Raw genomic sequence first — 22500 nt, 5'->3', positions numbered from 1 at the left:
CTCCTTTGCATACAAAAGGTCAAGAAGATAAATCAAAATCCGCATACGTGACTCGCCCGATTCATCACAGGACAAGGGCCAAAGTGTAAGGCGTAATCAGATTTTTTCCCCCCTCAAACATAAGATGAATCGTCTCTGGTTGCAAGATGAATCGGTAAAAAACGGGGAGATTTGTGCCTTAATACAAATATACAGTTCTCATTAAAACATGCAGTGATGTTGGGCCCCTGCTGAACAAAGAATTGTGCGAGTTTTCGTTTTTCGTTTTTTTTTTTTCTTCACGTTGGGGTGTGAGGTAGGAGACTAATTTACCCCTCTAGGTCCCCGAGATGTTTGTTGGCTTAGTGACACTTGTGCTTGTTAGATAATCCGCGATGATGCAACACTGTGAAATATAATGCACCACTAGCTGTTAGAAGTCCACTCTGGATATGAGTCTGTGATTTTTGGCTATGTTTCCTTGTTATGGACCCCCCCCCTGCTGGGACTCTAATTAAGGTTCCATTCGGGGACTTTAATTAAGGTTCCATTCGGGGCCTGTTCTCCAGATGCCCCCATCCTGCTCTCACTTAGTAGGAACCTGTACGGACAGGTGCCCCAGCCCCCCTAATAACTGGCCTATTAATGAGCCTACAGCCATAATAAATGGCTACACTTTTGTGTTTGCTCTCTATGCCCCTAAGTCTCTAATTCTCTCTCTTTTCCTCTCTCTCTTGTGTGGGGGGGGTGTGGATGTGAGCAAAAGCATTAGAGGTAAACTCATTAAAAAAAGGAGATTAAAAAAAGGAGAAGAGAAGTGAAACATGTCTCTTAACCCCGCCTCCTTCTATTCCTGTGAGAAGTTTGACGTCTTCCCCGTTGCCGGTCAGCTCTCTCAGTAGATGATGTGTGTGTGTGTGTAGATGATCTCAATGTGAGTGTGTATGTGTGTGTAGATGATCTCAAGAACAGACAGAAGTTCAGGCAGAAGAGGCAGGGTGTCACCCAGCCAAGCATCACACCTCTCCCACACTCTGCTAATTAGAGTTAATTATTTATACACTTTGATTCAGCCCGGTTCTTCTCCCCCCTCCCCTCCCCCTCCCGCATCAAGTGCCAAAATATTTTTTTGCGTGTTTTACAAATGAAAGGGAATGGAACGGATTGATTGATACAGAAGCTTTCTTCCTTACCTTAAGACTCCAAATCAAAGCAAAAAACGGATTTCATTAGAGTGCTGGGAGTGTTTGAAAGTCAATGTTTAATGATATGAGGAACAAAGTTGAAAAGAATGGTATTTCCACAGTGAATAGAGAACTGTGCACAGTGAGATGCAGTGTACAGTCTTGAGGGTCATGTAGCTGATTGTTATCCTTGAATTAAATAAATGAAAGTTCAACCCCTTCTGTCACCTTTAGTGCCAAACTATCAAAGTGCATTTAGCCTGTCGACTACCTGCTTAATGAGCTCTTGTTTGGTCTGGTTCCAGCTGTTTTTCTAGAGAACAGGGGTGGACATCATAGTGACTGACAAAGCCAAGTGGACAGAGGAGTGGAGGGAAAAACAAGGTTAAACTGCAGTCACAGGCTGACCCTGGGAATACCAGCCCAGTCACATCTGATGAGACTCACGGGCAATGAGCACACCGTAGAGGGAGAGAGGGATGAAGGGGGTGATATAAACACAGAGAGAAAGATGAGATAGAGAGAGAGAGACAGAGAGAGACAGAGAGAGAGAGAGACAGAGAGAGAGAGAGAGAGAGGCAAAGAGAGAGACAGAGAGAGAGAGCGAGAGAGCTACTTCTTTCAGACAAGGCATTAATCAGTGATGACCCACATTAAGGTCGAGACCCCTCTCTCCTCTGGCCATGTTTCAGCCTGGTTCTAGAAGGGCTGGCTGGCAGATAATGGGCGTTCTAAATTGCACTATAAACACCTTGCCAAACCTAGCCCAACCTGAAGCCTGATTGACTCATGTTTACTTACTCTGTGGTGGTGCATGGTGCCTTCTGCATCAAACAAGTCACACATTTCATTTCTATATAAAGTCATTACAAAACTTCCAATTTGAAAATGTATTTAATAGCAATTTTCTCACAGGTTTTGAAATGGTATGCCCTTCCTTAATGGCTACTGGAAAGTATAATTAACAAAACAAAACAAAGATTTAAGATAATTATCATATGACATAAAAAATAGTCTGATTTTAAACTAAATAGCAGTTGGAGCCTATTGTATTTATAGGACATGCTATAATTTTGTCTACAGAAAAACGTGCTCTTTAAGACTGCTGTCAAATCAAAGCTAATCTAAGAAAACAGAAGACACACGCACACTGATGCCTGGAAGGTGGGTAGTTTGAAGAAGTTGTTATTTTTGTAGAGAGAGGGAGACAGAGAGAGAATTGGAGGAGAGGGAGGTTTAGAGAGAAGATAAGCTACCTTGCGTGTGTGTGTGTGTGTGTACAGGGAGAAGTCGTCCATCCATGGCTGTGGTTTGAAGTTTGCTCTTTAACACCACCCCACTGCTCCAGCCCTGCAGTTATATCACACCTAAATATAACTCACCCATTAAATTACTTTGACTTCTGTACTGATCCCTCTGTATTCCCAGTTTGGGAGAGCTACTGCTCGCCTTGGTCTATTTAACTCATCACCAGGGCCGGTGCTAATACCTCTGAACCTGTTGTTGTCTGGTGTGTGGCTTTGCTTCCCATCAAATAGAATCATCACCCTCTGTAACAAAAACAAAGAAATCCTTTCTGGCGGTCTGTTTGGAGACAGGTTACCTTTAGTAATGAGTCTGCGCTGCTCTCTTCAGAGAGCTTGTTATGTGCCGCATCGGTGATGGACCTCTCAGTGGCCTCGGTTCATCTGTCAAACCCTGTTTTTCCTCCCTCAAAATAATGACCCTCGGCTGCACAGAGGGCTCTGCTAAAGCATCTGCTTATTTAAGGTGGCTTTGCAGCATTGTTCCGTGTTGGCAACACCTAGGCCTTGGGGGGGCCTTGCGCTCCAGGTCGGCCCTGGAGAGTAGCCCTCCTGATGCTCGCACACAAACAGACAAACACCGGACAGGTGGAGGATGGTTTATACACCTGGAAGGAACACGCTGGTTATTTGTCGGTGGGGTTTTCTCCAATTACTGTACATCAGATAGGAACACTGCATACACAGCCTATTGTATGAGCTATCACTCATATGGAATGTTCCGGTATTGACTGACCCAAAAATTCTCTGGCTACATGGCTGTTGTAGGTAGCCAAACATAGCTAGATACTGGCCATTAACTAAATACGTTTATCTGCCCTACTGCACTGCTCAAATTGCAATATTTTTATATAACTATATATGATGTATTTATCTTAATTGGTACACTGTGCACAGCTGTTTTGACTGCCTAAAAACTTGTTTACCATAGGGTCTGTAACAACCGAAACCTTCTTCTCAGCATAGAGTAAAAGACAGCAAGCAGTCCAGTTGTGAGGCAGGTGAAAAGGCTCTCGGCTGTGGGCTGCAGACCTACTCATGCATCCGTCCATACCTGCTTTCTCCTCCCCCACTGGTCCACACCAGAGCCCTCCCTTGTGGCTGGCCAAGGCCAGCGCCCCCCAACCCAGCCTCCTCCACCCAACTCTCCATTATAATTGAGCAAAGCTTCGGGGGGGGGGGGGGGGGGGGGGGGGTTTCTGGCTCAGTGTTTTCCCACAAATTCAGTTTTAAACCCACATATCTTCCTCTGTCTTATATAATCAGAGCTTGACATGGGTGGAAAGGTTCGTTTTAACCTCGCTGGACAGGCAAGTGGACTGGATCAAGTGCATCTCTGAGTCACTGAATGGTCAGCTCACATCATTACGTAAACTTCCGGAGCGGGGCCTGTTCTCTAGGCATCCACGTCAAGTACCTGTTCATCACATATCCCCAGAAATGGAGCCACCTGTCTTTTAATACAGCACATCATAATTCCTCTCTTCCCACGCACCCTAACTTCCTCCTGGCGCGGTCCCTTCAGAGGGAACCTAATGCGATGATGGAAATAAGTAAGAGATAAATAAAGGGGGAGGAGCGTGTGGCTTGAGTGCTGAGGCCGTGTTGCTAATTGGCTCGGCTTGTGGGTTTGATGTGGTGATTCGCTGAAGGGGAAGACGTCAGGGTCAGGCCAAGCTGGTGACCCTGCGGTAGCATCCACCGCTGTTTAACCCTCTCTTGCTCTCTCTTTCGCACTTTCTCTCTCTCTCTCCCCCCCATCTCTTTCTTTGTCTCTCTCTCTGTCTCTCCCTCTCTCTCTCTCTTTCTATCTTTCCCACTGTAGCCTTTCTCTTTCTTTCTGTTTCTCTTTCTCCCACTATCTCCCTCCCTCCCTCTCTCTTTCTGTGATTCCCTACACTTTTCTTCGGATTACTAAGTCAAGGTCTTCTCACCCATTTTAATGACTCATCTTGCGTGAACAAAAAATATATTGATATTCTCGCAGGCAAACACCCACCGGCTCATTAATCAATATCTGTCAGTTTCTCTCTGCCATAAAATTGTACTTTACTGGATAAATAATTCTCGTATTTAACTAGTCACCCTGAGCGCTCTCAGCTTTAAATACTTCACATTTAGCCTTTTATGTTCAGATGAAATGCTTAGGAAGCTGGAGGTATCAACACAGCAGAATGAACTGAAACTACTGATAAGATGAACTGTGCTCTGTTACTGTAACTGTTGTAAACTAATCCTAGCTGCTCTGTAGTTAAGTAATTGAGACGTTCCTGTTGCACTGTAATGTGGTCTTTTCTCCCCATATCTGGTAGCTGAGATGAGATTTCTTTGCGATGCGGCTAGTAAATACAAAGTGTTCCTTCACTGTCACCACTGAAATCCTGTTAGAACCATGTGATCCTTGATCTTCTGCTGCACTTTCTACGTGCACTAGAAGTTACTTTGGATAAAAACGCCTGCTTAATGAATACATTTGAATGTCACTCAAGTATAGGCACGAAAAAGGGTCAGTCTTCATTCTAAATAGAGTAATTACAGTCAACACATATATCTATCCACTGTATCTAACAATGCGAAAGGGAAATCCTCTTTCAAGTATTTAATATCAGTAATATCTCAGGCCCATAAACAAGTTGAACAGCTAGACCAGGCAGTGGTTTGAACGCAGCTGATCACGGTGAGAGTCTTTAGTAAACCTTGTGGAAGGAAAGACATTAAGCTCCTCTCCCCGGTGCAAACGGGCTAACCCCCGGCACCCCTACACCTTTTCACCCTGCTGGGCGTCTCCCTGCCAAGCGACTGATCCGCTGGACTCACGTCAGACTGAGGGGCAGGGCAGAACATCGCAATATTTGATTTCCCATCAGGGCAACTGAGCATAAATAACACTGTAACAAGCCTTCAATAGCCCCAACTGGCCATCCACGCCTCGGCCCCCATGCACCCACAGCCCTCACCACCCCCCACCCACCCCCCCACCCTTCATCTTGATCTGACCTAGCCATAAATAGCCAGACTCTGCTTAAACCTGATATTCGGAGGAGGCCAATACCATAGAACAACCTGCCTGGTAGCTAATCACTGTTTGGGGCACATGTCACTTTTCATCACATCACAAAAGGGTCTTCCCTCCGTTGATAACTTTGCCTGTAACGCATGCTAGCACACGACAACTAGCCCAGGCGTGTCCGTGGAGAAAGATGAGGGTTTGCTCTCCCTGGCTGGTCACCTTAACCTCCCCTCACACACGGGGCGCCTGGAGGTGGCCACGTGCTGACATGATCAAATGCTAAGAGAAGAAAGTGTTTGTACTCAGTCTGCCTTTCTGGCAAAGTGACTGGGCTGGACTGGACTGGATTGAGAAAGTATTGGTTGGCACTGGGCCTAAACTGTTCCTTGACTGACCACTGAATGACTGTTCGAATGATGGACTTCCGATCCTTGATCTTATGCCGAATGCTCTTTTTAGATACACTATGTGTATGTTGCTTTGGATAAAACCATCTGCTAAATAAATACAATATGTTATATATTGTCATCTTAGGAATACAGAATCAGGGCTAGACAGTGTGCCTGTTTGTTATATGTGTTCACTGGTGGCACTGGTATTTTATAGTGATTTCTCTGTTTTTTTCCACCCACATTGTATGCAGTTAACAAAAGGAGTGTTTACAAAAGCAATCCCCAGTAAATGTCTGACTTCAGGGTGCATCGCCAGGTTTCTCACCATATGGTATGAGCCTGTAACCCTCCAGTCATCTGCCTCCACTCTCCTGTCACAGTAAGGCAGGTAAAAAGAAGCAGTAGATAAGTTCCATGTTAAAACCTTTCACTCTGTACAGCTCACAAATTAGGCCTTGGCTTTATGTACAATGTCTGTTTCCTGTTTAAAGATTCATGTCCTCCAATATGTTGAGGCTGGGAATTATACTTGTGATATTAATTTCATGGTATCATGCTCTCAGAAACAAATATAACTTTCTGCTACAAATAAAATATTAAAATCAGTTCTGTAAAATCAATAAGCAGAAAGACCAGTATACATATTTACAACAGAGACATGGTGTGATATTTGAAAATAAATGAGGGCTCATCTGACATACTTAGAAAATGATGTACAATGAGGCAAAAATTGCTCTGGGATATTTTGATCAAATTATTAATGAGTATAAATAAATCATTTATTCACCCGGGCGTAAACTATTTATCTGAAATGAATGCACACAGCATTAGTTTTCATAGCTCAGCACTTAAGGAGGTCGTACTGCAGTAACCAGTTGTCTGTTTTTATATGAAGACTGAAATTCTTGTGCTCAGAGCAGTGAAAATGTCAATAACTCAAAAAATGGTTTTACGGTTCATTCAAACCGTGATAAGAAATCATTACATTTTTTACGAATATTGACAACCTCAGAAAGGCATTTAATGCATAAAAAATAAAAAAAATCTGCAGTTTGTTCGGTTGTGCATGTGCATTCTAAATTGACTCGTCATAAAGGTTTTGCACAAGTCAGCGAGCACATCAGCAAGACATGGCTTTTTAATATACACATCTTCCAGAAAAGCTTCTCAACTATGAATTTAATAGAAATTGATGTTTATCAACTTTACTCCTTTAAAGTATTATGAACATTCATATTGGAATCCGTTGCACCATACTGTGGCAACTGTATGATTAACTGCAAAAACCTTATGGAATTAATATTTTTAAGATATTAGAATTCACAAGAGGACCAAAAACAGGTTATATTACCATAAAGTTCAAAAAGTGATATGCCACTTAGTATGGATTTCTGACTTCTCACATTTCTTACAAGTAAAAACTGTTGCATTAAGCAGTTAACCCATTTTGCTTCAACATATCGCACACATCAAAAGGGTGTTTTTGAAAAGAACTTTGCTTTATATCTGCAGGGTATACTTTGTAAGGTTTTTACCCCCGCCCGCCGACTGCCGCCGCCCTCCCAGCCCCCCCACCCCCACCCCCACCCTGGCCTGCCACCCCCCCACCCTGGTTTCAGAAGAGGTGTTAACACTACAGACGCAAGAAGATTCAGAAAAGTCCTGCAGGTGCCCTGTGGGTATCTCTCAAATTAATCGTCTGGCTGGTCTGTCTTATGTGCAGTTTTGAAACATTAACAAGACCTTTGAGAGCAGGGGAGGAGGGGAGAGGGAGATGGGCAAAGGAGCAGGACATTGCATGATGGTTTTTAATGTTTTATTGAACAGATACAAATTATTTTGGCCCTGGCCTTCAGTGTTTGGTGGAAGTCAATGAAAAAGCAAGTCAGGGCATGCCATGGGCGATGTATGGTGACGAGAGAAGAGTGGTGTAGAATTGAAGGTCCAAGGCTCAAAGCGACATTCAGACAGATTTTTTAAAGGAAAAATATATTTTGGGAAAACCTTTAGCAGGGGAAGCAAGCTATTGTTTCAGGATACCATCTGATTTGGACACAAACAATTCAATATTTAAGAAATAAGTTCAGAAGCAAATTAATTGTATTCTTTTTCTTATGTCCATGTCGCTCCACGTGCCTTGCATTGGTAGCAAACTGTTGACCTGTCTCCAGTCTTCACCTTGTAAGGACAAATCCAAAATCCTGGTAAGCTTGCACACAAGGAGTAGATCTAGCAAGGGAAGATGTAGGCCTATGTTGAAGATGTCAAGCATTGCACATCTCATCTTTTTGATGCGCTAATTTAGCTGGGCTGGTCAGATTACTGTAGACCAGCAACCGGCCAGCCACGTTAAATATGTTCTTTGAAATGAATAAATACATTTTAAGCTCCTGCTTGTACATGAACCTCCGTAAGCATTTCTTTCCCCATTGATGGAGGAAAGCTAAATAATCAGTGCATATAATTATTTTTGCTCTGAGGCCAAGACACTGATGCGCTGTAGCAGGAAGTCACACTGATGAGATATTACACAGCTTGGCTGGTTGATTAAGATTACTGTGAATGCACAGTGACAATCCATACCTTGATGCTAATAGTTGTCCTGAGAGTACGATCACTAGCTATGCATGATTAACAAACCTGCTAATTCAATTAGCGTAACAAGCTACAATAGTATTTCTTACACTTTGTGATAATGAACTAATGGGACAAATGCATTGTTAATAGACCATTAAATAACCATTTGAAAGCCAATAGCCCCACACAGTTTATTCACAATCTTATGAGGTCAAATGCAACTATTGATTGATAGTCCACAACCCTTGCTAATACTAGGAATGTAATTGTTTTGTGACACTCATGTAATCGAACGATCCCAAAGTCTCTTTGAAAACTTGGCCCATCAACTCCAGCTGTCTTGGAGGGTATTGTTGCTACAAAAGCTCTTGTATCCCAGTTTCCTCATGTACTGTAGTATTGATCCATCCACATTCAGAGAGGTAACAACATGAAGATATCAGGGTAAGGAAGTGTCCCTCCGGAACCCTACACCTGCAAACATCAGGTCCCTGCTTGCTAAAAAATCCCCTTCCCTTCGCACCTCTCCACAGTGGTAGCAGTCATACAGTGTTTGGCAGCGCAAAGGTGAAGACAAATGGAAAAGTAGTCCACAAGTGGTACATAAAAAACTCCCTGAATCTATCAAGCAGCTGGGGATCGTCTGCCACGGCTGATAAAGTGCGGTGCTGTTGGCAGCTGGAGAGAAAAGACCGAAAGTCCCATTTCTCTCGATAAGACCAAGAGAAGTGGATCGAATTACAGGGGGACGTGATTCCTTTGTGGCGGAGTTGTGTTGGAATGGAAGAGCATCCGTTCCCTGGGATGGGGCGTTGCGTTCGTTAATGAGAGAACATCTGCACATTATGAGTTTCCTGCTTCTGCTTAGTAAGACCCTCTTTAGTATGAAATCTTAAGGATCAGCTCTGCCAAGCGTTATTCCATGCCAAGTAGCTATCACACAGGTAGTTTTAATAAAGGATAGGAATGTATACAATACATATGGTATGGTGCTTACTCTCCCGTTACATTCTGATTTGACTATGTGGAAATAGATTTTATAATGCAATGATATTATGATATACTGCAATGAAAATGTATTGATTCTGAAATACAAAAATATGATCTTGGAAAATCTCCAAGACGTGTTCGATTGGGTGGCGACTATCAGACTTTATCAGGGTGAGTTTAAAATGCTGACTGTTTCTAAATCGATAAACCATGCATGAGAGATTTTTCCAGTTTCTGATTATTTTTATTTATCTTTGTTCGTTTGTTGTCCCTTCAAACCTCATCATTACATTTTAGTCGGTGACAACAATACCTGGGAATTCAATGGCTCAGAGCCCATACAATCATGGTGGTGGTGTGTGTGTTTGTTTTTGTGTGTGTGTGGGTACTGTGTTAAGTGGAAGAAAGGCTTTTGTAGTTGTGATGTGACTCCTGAGTATGCTTTATGAAGTGTGTCTGCTTTGTGTAGAACACTGCAGTGTTGCCTCTTGCTTTGTATACTTGACTTTATTGATTTCTCCTTACACTGGCAAAAGGAGCAGTAATTATGAGCCTAGACCAGCTCATTGATTTGACTTCCCATCGGAGACTTCCCACTGACAAATCATTACAGACCTTCTCAGAGGTTTGATTAGTTGGCTGGAGTCTGTGTTTAAACCTGCTTAACTAAAATGTAATCTATATTTAATGCAACCATGTAGGATTTCATTTGGGTGTCGCCCCTCGCTTTTTCAGGACAGAAAATGATGATTAAATTAAGTTTGAGTTCGATTTAAAAACAAAATCATTTTCTTTGTGTTATGACCGTATGTACTATTCATATCAACACAGTATATCCTGCAATTAATTCATTTAGAAGATGCTATTATCCAAAGTGATAAATAAATAGTGAATATCTTAATGCTATTGCAAGTAATCCCAATTGCATTTTTTGCTTGGTTTGATTGTATTACAGTTTTATTACAGACACAATGTTTATAGAAAGATTGTATTCTAATGACAGCCGATGTAAAGGGAACATGCAATGCCAGCAGCTTCTTCATAATAAAGACAGGAAGAAAAAACAAAGTTGCCACCGTTTCTCTGGAAACAAACATTGCTTTGGGCCTCTTTGTAAACAGTACACAGCTGCTATTTTCAGTGATGGGAGCTGCACCTTGTCACAACAATTCCTTAAAAGAGGAACAGTTTAATGTCAACAATATTTTCTCCATCTGCCTGCTCATGAAAACCCTTTCCGATCCACAGGGAAAAGTGTTTTCTATCACTACACGATGGAAGTGAAATAGAAAAGAAGAACAGGAAACATCAAGTAAGAATACAGTCAAAGCCTTCTCGTATTAGCCTGCTGCAATGCCTGTTCTCCATGACTTGCATCCTTCCATTCTTTTACCCGACGTTCACTCAGAAGCCATAGCGTCTTCTATTAAGTGTCTTCTCTGTCATTTTTTCGGATTCATATTTCCAGAAAGGGTTGTTCCTGCGTGGGCTGGAACGTTAGATTAGACTGGTCTGAGTTCATCTGACTCCCACAGAGTCTGGGGTTAGGAGAGGCAGGTCCAATTTACAGTCAATGAGAACAAGCTCACTTCTCCCACCCTTCAGGTTTTACACACACCCAGCATTATTATTACGTTTCCCCCGAGCACAGTGTTCTCAGCTAATTGGATGAGATTATACATTTGAGTTCGCCCAATTAGCATGTGTCGTCCCCTCACCTTTTTAGGAGGAGAAATTGTATTTTAGTCTAATAGAGATGTATGGCTAGGTGAAAGTAACTATCAAAAGGTCACACCTGCAACCTCACTAACTAGGCATCACTCTGGCTTGGTATTTCTCTTAATATCTACTCCTGCAATAGTACATGGACCAAGTTAAAGAGAAATAGCAACTAGGTGAGAACCAATGTACTCTACTTCAAGTTGCATTAATGTGTCCAAGCCCATTCTTCCCCCACAGGTAAAGTATGTGTTTTATAGAATACCGTTGTAAAGCATACATTATTATCGCAGTGGTCCTACACAGTAAATATGAATATCAAATTCTTCAGTGAGCGATTGCATGTAACATAGATAATGAGTTCGTTTGTAAAGCTTGAAGTGAAAATAACTTATTAGAACCCCATCCTCCATCACTTGACTGCCTTTATCCCTGTCTAGAAGGGTTCCCTCTACTAATGAACGAAATGCTCTTGTCATCTCCAAAGAGATTCAAATAGGCAATAATATTAATCAATTACTTCACCAGGCTGTCACTTTCCTCCACTGTTCAACTGCACTAAGTGAGAGGCGTGCGCGGGAGATGAATTTAGAAAGGAGGTTTACAGAACTCTGAGATATTTAATTGGAGTTTGTGTGCGTCTCTGTGTATGTCTCTGTATCTACCAGCAGAATGACTCGCAAAATTAAAGGGAGAACCCCTTGATCTGTTATAAGATTTGAATAGTGAGGATTTAAATATTTAAAACTGTTTCTGGAGTGTCACTTTGATCTCCTGCTGATTAATGGGGGTTTGTTATAGAAAATACACTAAACGAATGTGGGAGTGCCAGCCCACTGTAATTGTGAGTTGTCTTGTGAGCGAGCGTATATTACACATTTTAAAGTATAAGAGTAAACAGTTCATTCTTCCCCCCCCCCCATCTTTTTAAGTCTAATGAGACAAGTAGACAGAAGCGAAAACTTCAAACACCTATAAATCCATAATCGAAAAGAGCTTCTTCACAAGAGAATGACACCCCAAATGGATATGCTTTCATCGTTTATCGTGATGATTAGGGTGGAGAAGCTCCTTGTCTTTACGTTTTGCCTTTTTCATCCGTGAAGAGGCGGAAGTTGGCAACAATAGTGCTTGTGCTATCAACACTTAACTTGGGAAAAAGAGATTGTTGCCACTACATTTTCCTTCACTCTGCAAAAGCTGCACCTATGGAAATACAATACACATGACATTGATACACATGCCTCTGGCCAAAAATAACAACATGTTTTCGTCCAAAATGTTGACGCTTTTTTTTGGCGGGGGAGGGGACCACCTAGTGACGCCAATGACAGCCTTTTGCTTACTCTATTGACACAGAAGTTTAGGGTTATGATAAGGGATGGGGTTAGGGATGGGATGATCTCATGCATCAAAAATGGATGCCGTAAGGTTGGTTATGGTGACGGTTGTGGTCTGGGCTTGTCTAATACTGACGCCATAGGCTACCTTGGGTGTCAAACAGTGACGTTAAGAGTTCTTCCCAAGTGGCAATAAATGACGTCTTCAAACTGACACCAGGCCCCAAATAGATGCATGTTAACAGGAGTTAGCTGAAGGCCATCATGGTTGCCTGTGAGAGTCACACCATTTAAACAGTCTCGTTCCTTTCTCAAGCTGCCCACTGGACATGTTCACAGTTCACTAGTTAAGGCACCGTCACAGAACAGGTTGTGTGCGAAGGGAGTCGGGCTAGTTATCAGAAGGTTGCCGGATCGATTTCCCGCCGTGCCACATGATGTTGTGTCCTTGGGCAAGGCACTTCACCCTACTTGCCTCGGGGGGAATGTCCCTGTACTTACTGTAAGTTGCTCTGTATAAGAGCGTCTGCTAAATGACTAAATGTAAAAGTAAATAGTTCTTCACTTTTTAAGTTAGATTCAAGTCATCCTATGGACTTCCGCAATCCAATGTGCAGTGTCTGGTTATTCCAATCCATTGTGTGTTTGTGTGTGTGAGAGTATTTCTGCACACATGCTTAATCTCTTTGTAGTAAACGCGACTGGCAGTGCCCAGTTTCCTGAACGCAGTTATGGCTTAATAATCACATTAGGTACGATATTTGCTCGAAATGTTTAATTCATCCCTCTGCTGTTTAGCTTGATTAGCGTGAAGCGAATAGAATAAATGTGTCCAGTTCATCCCTAACGCTCCAGTGACTTTGCCCCGGTTGAATGTAATAGGCTTGTAAACTGCTTATTAAATTAAGGTTGCACTCCCTACTTACAATACAAGGCTTTCTTCTTCTTATAAATATTCAAAATGTAGATTGCTTCGAAAACAAATACGAGATGCAGCTCTGCAGTTGTTTTCATGTGCCATGAATGTTTCATTACTCCATGAATGTAAAAAAGTCATTCCAATTTCTCCCCCCCACTTTGAGTCGCAGCACCAAAACCCAAACTGACTCGCAATCAGCCCAACCCCTAATTGCTCCAGTTTGTCTGCAACCGAGTCTTGCAGTCACGTTGGTGGACGGATTGTCATCGTCGAACAACAGTTCCTTTACTCTCACCGCCTCGTGCTGGACATTCTAGTGACGGCCGTGTTGACCTTTAGTCCGTCCTTAAATACCACAGGCCATGACCTTCACTTCGAGAGCTCCCCAAACGAAGGTCAGGAAGCCAACGTTTGTCTTAACTCTCGACGTGGTGGTCTGGTGTGGGAGGTTGCTGTGGCGACAGCGGCTCAGCCAGGGCGCGTCTCCTGATGCTGCAGTCTGTGGCTGACAGGTTGTGTAGCGAGCCACGGACGGCCTGTTTTAACATTCCGGACGGCACGCAGACCGATGTTTTAAGTTGTTGTGGCGAGTTGTGAAAGAGCCACCTTCTCGCTCCATCGCCAACCTGCCATGATCAATGAAGACATTTTTTTTCTTCTTCTGGAGAAACAGCCTTAAGAGGCCTTATTGACATTTGAGGCAGGGGCCTTAATCGATCGCAGCCAGTCAAACCCGTCTGACTGAGCAAACCCCATAAACGCCGTCTTCGTTAGCAGCGACGGTGGACTTGGATTGATTTTGGGAATGGCAAATATTGCAAAAGGGTGTCAATGCGTGTTTATAGTTCCCCCCAAGGGTGTTGAGGGAAAGGCAGCGTAGAGGAGATGGAATGAAAAGCCACGGACGACTGGACGACTGGAGGGCAGACAGAAATCTTTTAACATGATAAGATGCTTAGGTACTAATGTGGTGTGGTCGTTTTGCATTTACAACTAAATATATAAAGATTCAAAAAAGTATTATTTAAATACCAAAACTTTTTTGAGGTTAAAGGTTTTTTTAATTTAAATAAATATTTTAATAATACATGTTCTTATTAATATTATAAAATTATAAATGAATAAGAAAAAAAAAAGTTTGTTGCTGTTTATGCAGTTCACTATTAGTCCGAGTCTGACCAGACTGGGGCAAACTTATAAACATAAGTTTGCTAAAGACGTTTTGATCAAGCAAAAAGCTGCTTCCTCTACCCCCACACCCATCCCAGGGAGCCCCCTGCCCCTCCCCACACCCACCCTGTCACCCACCCTCTCACCCCCTCCCTCACCCCCTCCCTCACCCCCAATGCTCACCCTCCCCACCCCCATCGCCCCTCCTTGGCCTACCTCTGTCAATACCGTTTCCTCAGAATGCAGAAGCCACTGACAGGTCTGATTTAGTCATTGTGCCTCTTAAAGTATCTCTCCACACTAATCAGAATGACTCTCTGTTAAATAAACCATGAAAAAAGCTTTTCCACTAACGGTGTGCTGGAGCGGAAGTCCTTCCAGCCTGTAACGCTACAAGATTAATCAACAGATTGGATTCTGCCAAGCACCGAGCTTCCTTCCTGTTATGCACACCCCAAACCCACAAAACTAGTCAGTTCAGAGTCCAGCAGCATCGTGGCACAAAAGCTTTTGTAAAGGTAACACATTTTCTCTCTCTCTTCCTGCAGTAGACGCAAAGGAGGCTGGAAGTGGGTGGGGGGGTTGGGAAGGGGGGGGAGTTTAGGGTGGGGGTTGTGGGGGGGGGGGGGGGGGGGGGTGTGAGGGGGGAGGGGTGCTTAGGGCTGAGAGAAACCTGCCAGGAGGGATCAGTGAGTGTTCCTGGCTTGCTCTGTCAGCAATGTTGCTAAATGGTAAATAGATGGTGGGGGTGGTACCGATGACAGGGGAACGCAGTCTGAATGGGGAGTTGGCACCCGTTGCCCCGTGCGTCCACCTAACAGGGTGTGGCAGCTTGCTCGCTGAGGCCTCCCCCACAAGCGATATGGCCCCACTCAGTAATGCAATGTAGCATTAAATCTTCATTTAGCGTCTGGTAACAGTGGGTTGGGACGGAACCCAGTTTCTGGACGTCATAGAACTTTGCTGCCCCCAGTGCTACTGTGGCATGAATGTTTTGGTCAGTGTCAATCTGTGGTCACCTGATTCACCTTATGTCAACTTTATTAACGCTAAGCGCTAAGTAAAAAAAACAACTTGTGTTTTCCACATCCACCGTTCGTTAAGCATAAGGAGAGTGAGTTAGGACGGATTTTCCCACGAGACGAACCCAGGCTCGTCTTTCTCTGGTCACGAACACGTGAAAAAAAGTATTGATTAATGGTCATCGCCCCTTTTTCCACACAGAATGATGTAAATACCTGTCATCTCCTCTCACCTTCTCAGAGAACATGTCTCATCAATCCCTGTGGCCATGCGGGCAGGGAACGCCAGGCGCCACCACATATTTCACCTTCTCAACCAAAGTGGGCCAGTAAGTGGGACAAGACAGAGGGACACAAGTGACACGTACGAAGGTGACAGCTTTTCACACCTGGGAATAATGCTTTTGATAGGCGTCCTGCTTGTTCACCGCTGCAGGACGAACAGATAACGAAAAATGTGCAATGATAGACACAATTAACTCATAGCACGAGAAATAGACCCGGGGCCTTCGCAAGCCGGGACAAATCCAAACTCTGACTTTTACTCCAGGGAGGTGACGGCACAGTCCATATACTCCGCGTAGGTCTTCTCTGCTTTGACACATCGAGGATACAATTATTGGACCCCAAGGCTGGGCCTGTCCTTACATGCATACAACCAGCTGGTTTGAGAAAAGGCTAGGTACATCTCCTCCAATACTGGAACCATCTCTCGGCCTCACCCTACATTGAATCCTGCGCCAAAGAAAGTCGTCTTCTCTTCACACGACTGTTTCTCGTGTCAAAGATGATAGACAAACACAAATGATCAGCATTGCAAATACCCGTACGTACATTCTTTTGTCTTCTGTGATGTCGCTGTCTTTTGTTGTTTGTTGTCGCTCGAACACACGTTGATCTCACAGGTGCGCGCCGCCTTCTGAAGCGGATCAGAGTTAACATCGGTTTGGTTGTCCAATCCATCCCGTCAGAGCGATATTTCCCTTGTGTTTTGTAAAGGAAACTGCGGTACTTCAAGAGAGAAACCCCGCCGTTTCATGTGTCATTAACATCGGCAATGTGTGCGGCGCTATTTTGGGTGTGTTCGTCTGACCACGTTGACACGCTTTCCCTGCGCCGAGCCAACCGTCTGACGGCGATGATGCAGGATGCGGGGGAACACTTTGACGGGAGGTTTTGATCATCTTCTCGGCCGCGCGTGGATACCGCCAAGACGCCGCCGCTCCTCCGCCGCCTGGCCACACCCAAGCAGGAAGCTGTCCCTCTGCTTCCTGTCTCCACGACGATATTCGGTAGGAGGAGCCTGCGACGCTCCCTCCTGCTCCGCAGCGATAACCGCCGGTCCTAAAAGAGAGACAGAAAGGAGGAGAAATCAATAAAAGCATGTATCTACAGTAATAAGGCAAGAGGGATTGAACTGGATCCTGCAGGGGAACACTGAGAGAAAATAGAGTTCCTCTCCCTGACATGGCAGGGGTCCCCTGGACCATCATCCCCCCCCCCCTTCCCACCATCCTCTCGGCCTCCCCGGGTCGCCCAGCAGAGGCTGGGACGTGTTTGTGGCAGGTTGGGATTAAGAAGGGCCCGATCCAGGCTGCTGTTTCCCAAGGTCTCAGAAGCCCAGTTGGCTAATTTAACAGTAACCGTGGAGACACGGCTTGTCTCTCCTCCCCGGCCCCTTGCCTTCAATTCCTGCAGTTTAATGTGTTTGGAGAGGGGGGGGGGGGGGCAAACCTGGGGCCAGATCGGGCAAGCTTCCAGCGCTGCTCTGAACGCAGGACTGGGAGGAGGGGAAGAGGATTGGGGGGGGATGGGGGGAGGGGAGTAGGAGTTGAGGAGGTGGGGGCACCAGGGAAGAGCCAGGTCAATATCTCTCACCCCCTCTGACAGCCATAGTAAGACCTTCCTGATCCACGAGGCCAGTGGACGAAAAAAAAAAACACAAAAAGAGGGAGGAGGAGTCTTGGCGTGGACGTCTCGTCAGCGGAGGGACTGCTGGCCGCAGCAGCCTTGGTTCCAGCAGCAGGACTGCAGGGCTGCAGGGGCATGTGTCCAAGGGGGTCCCTGTGGAGCAAGCATTAGGATGAAGGGCCCCAGTGTTGTTGACCTAGCCCCGGGGCGCGTGTGTCACTGGCGCGGCCATCAACGGCTGCCTGTCATCGCATTTGCACTTCAAAAACATAAGGCGCTCGTAGCGAGGGAGGCTCAGAGGCGGTGGGGAAGGTTCATTAGCTTACAGCAAACCAGACAACTGATGCCCAGAAACCCTCTTGTAGGGAGGTATCGATGCTCTGAATTTGTGATTGTGGTGAACGTATCAAAACATGAAGGAGGATATGTATTGACAGCTTTTGTTATATAAAGTGATACTGTTTATGATACATGATAAGTTACATGTGTCTAGTTATGACTGTTTTTTTTTTATCTATTTTTTTTATATTACCGTATTTATGGTTTTTGATTAAGTCAGGACTCACTGGTCTCAGTGTGATGGCCCTGAATATAAGGTCAAATACAATAAATGAAATGCTGTATTTATGACATTTCAGGTGAGTAATAATAATAATAATCATGTGTCGTTTTCAAACCAAGTCAGTACCTGCGTTCCAGTCAGTGTTATGGGCCAAAATGGAGATTTTCTTGTCGATTCCATGTGATCAGGGCTCATCTGGACCCTGGTGACTTATTTTGCCCTTGTGCCTCGGGGTCTTCTCCGTTCCCTAGATTACAACCTTTTTCTTTTGAATAAATCATATTTCAAAAGAACGTTTGGCTCGATCCTGCATTCCTGAGTTGGCCGAGTGCATTAGCCGGAGTGTGAGAGACCAGCCCAAGCTGAGAGAGACCTTTGAACATTTCTGCTGTTTATGTACGGTGGTACCTACAGCTGTCTCGTTTTTCTCTTTCGTAGTCAGGCGCAAGCATGCAGAAAAACACAGTATACATATTTCAGTCTTGGGATATATATGAAATGTGTCTTGCGTTTGCCATAGAAGGAAGCAGGGAGGTATTTTCTTGAGGTCATTTGTCTGATTTATACAGTAATGATCACTGCATGACGACAAGTCGTCTAATTCAGTCTGTAAGTGTGTTGGAAGGAACAATAAGATCCAGACACAGAGACTCAGGTTGCATATGTACACAGACAATCTGCCTTACAGTGCACATGGACTGGATACAGCGCTTTTGATTTAGGGTCAGTGGCCCACCTCATGCTAGCTCATAAAATGTTCCCTATTAATATTTGAACACATCAATTGTTACCTCTGGCTAAGACGTCCTCCTTGAAAGTAAATTATCAGCGGATGTAGTCACAAGGGATTGAGTGTCTGGCTTTCTGTGTGTGTGTGCACGTGTGTGTGTGTGTGTGTGTGTGGGTGTGTGTGTGGGTGTGTGCGTACTGTACCTTAGATATGTGTGTAACCCTGCCTGTGCGTACACGCGTGTGTTATTCTTTAAGTGTGCGGTCAATTCCATCTTTAAGTGTGCAGTCAATCCCATCCAACAATTCTCTTGTTTGGGGATTTCTGAAACTAAACAATGCCCAGGGCATATTGTATTCTCTGGAGAGCTGTTGGCCAAAGCAAGCAATAGCTCAACACAAATAGAGTGGAGGTGACATGGATTTACAGGTTCATTGTCAATAATGTCCATGGATTGTTGTTCCTGTTATACCGAGTGGACTGGATGAGAGGTGTGTTTTGATGAACAGGATTTGCACACTATTGTAGGAATGAATCACAAGTCCCTCCACCATCGTAGTGGAATGGGTTTGGGATGCTATTAAACTGGCAATAGAAACAGAAACACAATTGGCATTGTGGGATGGAATAGCTGAATTTGAAATGGCGTTTCCTCGACTCTGACTGTTTGCAGTGCTGCTGTGGGTCAGGAATCAGAGAAAAGACCTGTGGACAAGAAGGACTCCAGTGGATTTACAGGCTCATCACTGCAGAGATGTTGTCCACTGGAGCGTGAAGGTTTCTGGGGGTGACCACCCCCCTGCATCGCTGGCCATTCTGCTTCCTTAACAGGAAGTGGAAGATGTTGCCCTGGTGATGTACACGCCAGCACACAGTAAACACGCAATCGTTGTCGGAAGCAAACGCACATATGCTCTCAACTGTTCGTTTTAACGCGCCCACACAAAACGACCACACGCACGCGAGTCCACGCTCTCTTTAAATGCCACCTGTCCATCACTGTAATGAGAAAACAGTGGCTCTGTTTTCATAAAGGAAAACAGCAATTTAGCACTGGTGGTGATGGTGGGTTCCCGTCACATCATATCACACATTACCGACTTTGGTTTGCAAAACCTTCCCCAGCCACCAGCAAGCCAATGCTCATGTCATCTTCACATCACAAATCGTAGCTCCCGACGCGAATCACTGCACAGATGCCAAAGTGCTAAAGGGCTCTGGCCACAGCAAGCATCAGACTTTAAAGTGATTTGAAACGAGAAGCAAAGGATGGCTGGATCTGCCTCGGAGCCTAACACAGACAGAGCTTCAATCTTCAATGGAATGGAAAAAAGAGAGAAAGAATAAGACTAGTGAGGGAAGATTTTAAAAAAAAAGAGAAAAACTGTACCGTGTCCAGCTCATCCATCATTTCTTTTAAAAGGTCAGGATTTCAGAGGTGGAATTGTGAAGAGCACTGAATTGCAGATGCACTGAACAGCAGGGTATCTTACGCTGCCATGACCAGCTAAGGAGGGCTCCTTTAAAACACATCTGCCAGTAAACATTTTGGCTTGACTCTGGGTCATCTCTCCTGTCTGTGCGGGACTCAGCCAAGCGTAAAGATGGACCTGTCCAGACCCATGACCCGTGAGTCACTTCAGGCTCGTTTACCCCCGCCTACCCCGTTAATTGTCAGGATGTTGTTCTGCGTTTGACTCTGTCCTGTAGTCTTCAGAAGATTCCTGCTTCAGCGCTGTTATTTCCGTGTTATGGATGTTTGAATTCTCAAAACTGTTGTTCTTGTCTTTCAGATGAATTCCAGTGGATCTTTGTGCAGTAAACACTGCTAAACTAGGGATTTCATCCCCACATTTTGCTGCCTAAGCACAGATAATGGCAAGATAGTTTTCACATCCTGCCGTCGCTGGAATTACGTCCACAAGCAAACCATAGTGAAACATTGAGCAGTCAATGGAAATGGCTTCTTCTGAGAACACACCCCTGTTGTTAAGCTTGTTAATACTGTTGCACAGCGAGTTGCACAGTCAGGAATTTCGATTTGCTAGATCCCCCTGAATCTGTGGTCTTAAATAAGTAAACAGAAATAAAACACATGAGCCCGTGATAGATGGTTTTCTCGGAAAAGTCGGCAAGATAATGTAAAATCATATCCATGGCCATAAGTCTCAGAGGTGCAGTTGGGGAAAAGCAGAGGAAAATGGGGGCAAAGAAACCACTAGTGAGACTCCGCTGAGCCCGGCCCATCAGTAGCTAAGAGCCTCTTTACTTTCCTCAACCACCAGAGAGAAGACTAAATGTCCTACCAGCGTTATGATGGGGCGGACACAGCCGCTTTAACAGCGACAGTGCGAAACACGGATCGCTCGTTCGTAAAAAAATACAAAAAAAAACGAGACGCGCCCAATTGATTGTGTCTACGCAGAGCAAAACATTGCAGGCGTCTCGAGTCGGTTGTGTGTTCTCTCTCAGCTGTCAGGGTGATGAAGAGGTCGTCACATGGAGCGGAGAGGAGGAAGACAGGCGGGACAGATGTGTGGTTGGTGATAAGTCCCTCCATCAGGCTGTCTCTGCTGCTCAGTCACCCCTGGGACACAGAAACATCTGGAAGGAATTGTCGATGGGCCTTGGTACAGTAACGAGCGTGATGAAAAATGAATTTTCCGTGCCACTGTATAAACACAAGCTGACCTGAGACTCCATCAATGCACTTTGATTTGTGTACGTGTGTGTGTGTGTACGTGTGTACGTGTGTGTGTGTGTTAGGAATACACTGCTGATCCAACGATTAACATTAAAATCAAACGAAAGTCTTGCAATAGAGCAGATGGATCTTAACGCTGGGTTATTGCATCTGGTGATTCCCACAAGCTATGGCATTTGATGCTCTGTCAACCCCTCCAACCACAACACCTGCTTGAAGTTAATTTAATTAGAAATAGGTCAACTTAATGATAAGCTGTAACAAACAGAACAATTTATTTTAAAGAAATATCTCCCCCCTCAGAGAACGTTGGGTGGCGTCAACCAGCATTGGCCGGGTTTCCCAGATTCCTTAAGAAGCTCTTAACGCTAAGAGCTTCTTAAGAGCGTTCTAAGAGCGTTCTAGAGCGTTCTCAAAACACTCCTAAGAAGCTCTTAACGTTAAGAGCTTCTTAACGAATCTGGGAAACCTGGGCCATTAGCAGTCCAACTCAGACGCTCAGTGTCCAGGCAGTGTACAACGGCAGGTTGACTAGTTAAAGAGCTCTTGATACATTAAACATGAGTTGTTAGAGGGACAAAAATGGCATAAAAGCTTGAGCTGCCTGGGTCACAGGCATTGTGCGGAACATGAACCAACAGGACTCGCAGGGGGTCTGTTAAAGTGGGTGGAGACACCTAAACATTGTTTGCAGCTCAGTGCTGTGAGACTAGAGCCACAGGAGGCAGCCTTGGGGCATATCTGTGATGAGCTTTATGCAAATGTTATGGATAATTTTCATTTTTGTGTCCATGCAGTAACACCCTAAAAAACATCAGAGATTTGTAACTCTTTAACGATTCGTAGAAGTCTGATAACGTAATTTTGGATTGATAACCTGCTAACCCATTATCACAAAGTATATTAAAGACCAGTAACATCATTTTTTGATGAGTATGACTGCTAAATTATTATTACCCATCGTGTTAACTGTTATAGGAACCAATA

Source organism: Hypomesus transpacificus, chromosome 26 (genome assembly GCF_021917145.1).
Source record: "Hypomesus transpacificus isolate Combined female chromosome 26, fHypTra1, whole genome shotgun sequence".
Classification (NCBI taxonomy): domain Eukaryota; kingdom Metazoa; phylum Chordata; class Actinopteri; order Osmeriformes; family Osmeridae; genus Hypomesus; species Hypomesus transpacificus.
This window is presented reverse-complemented; position numbering follows the sequence as displayed.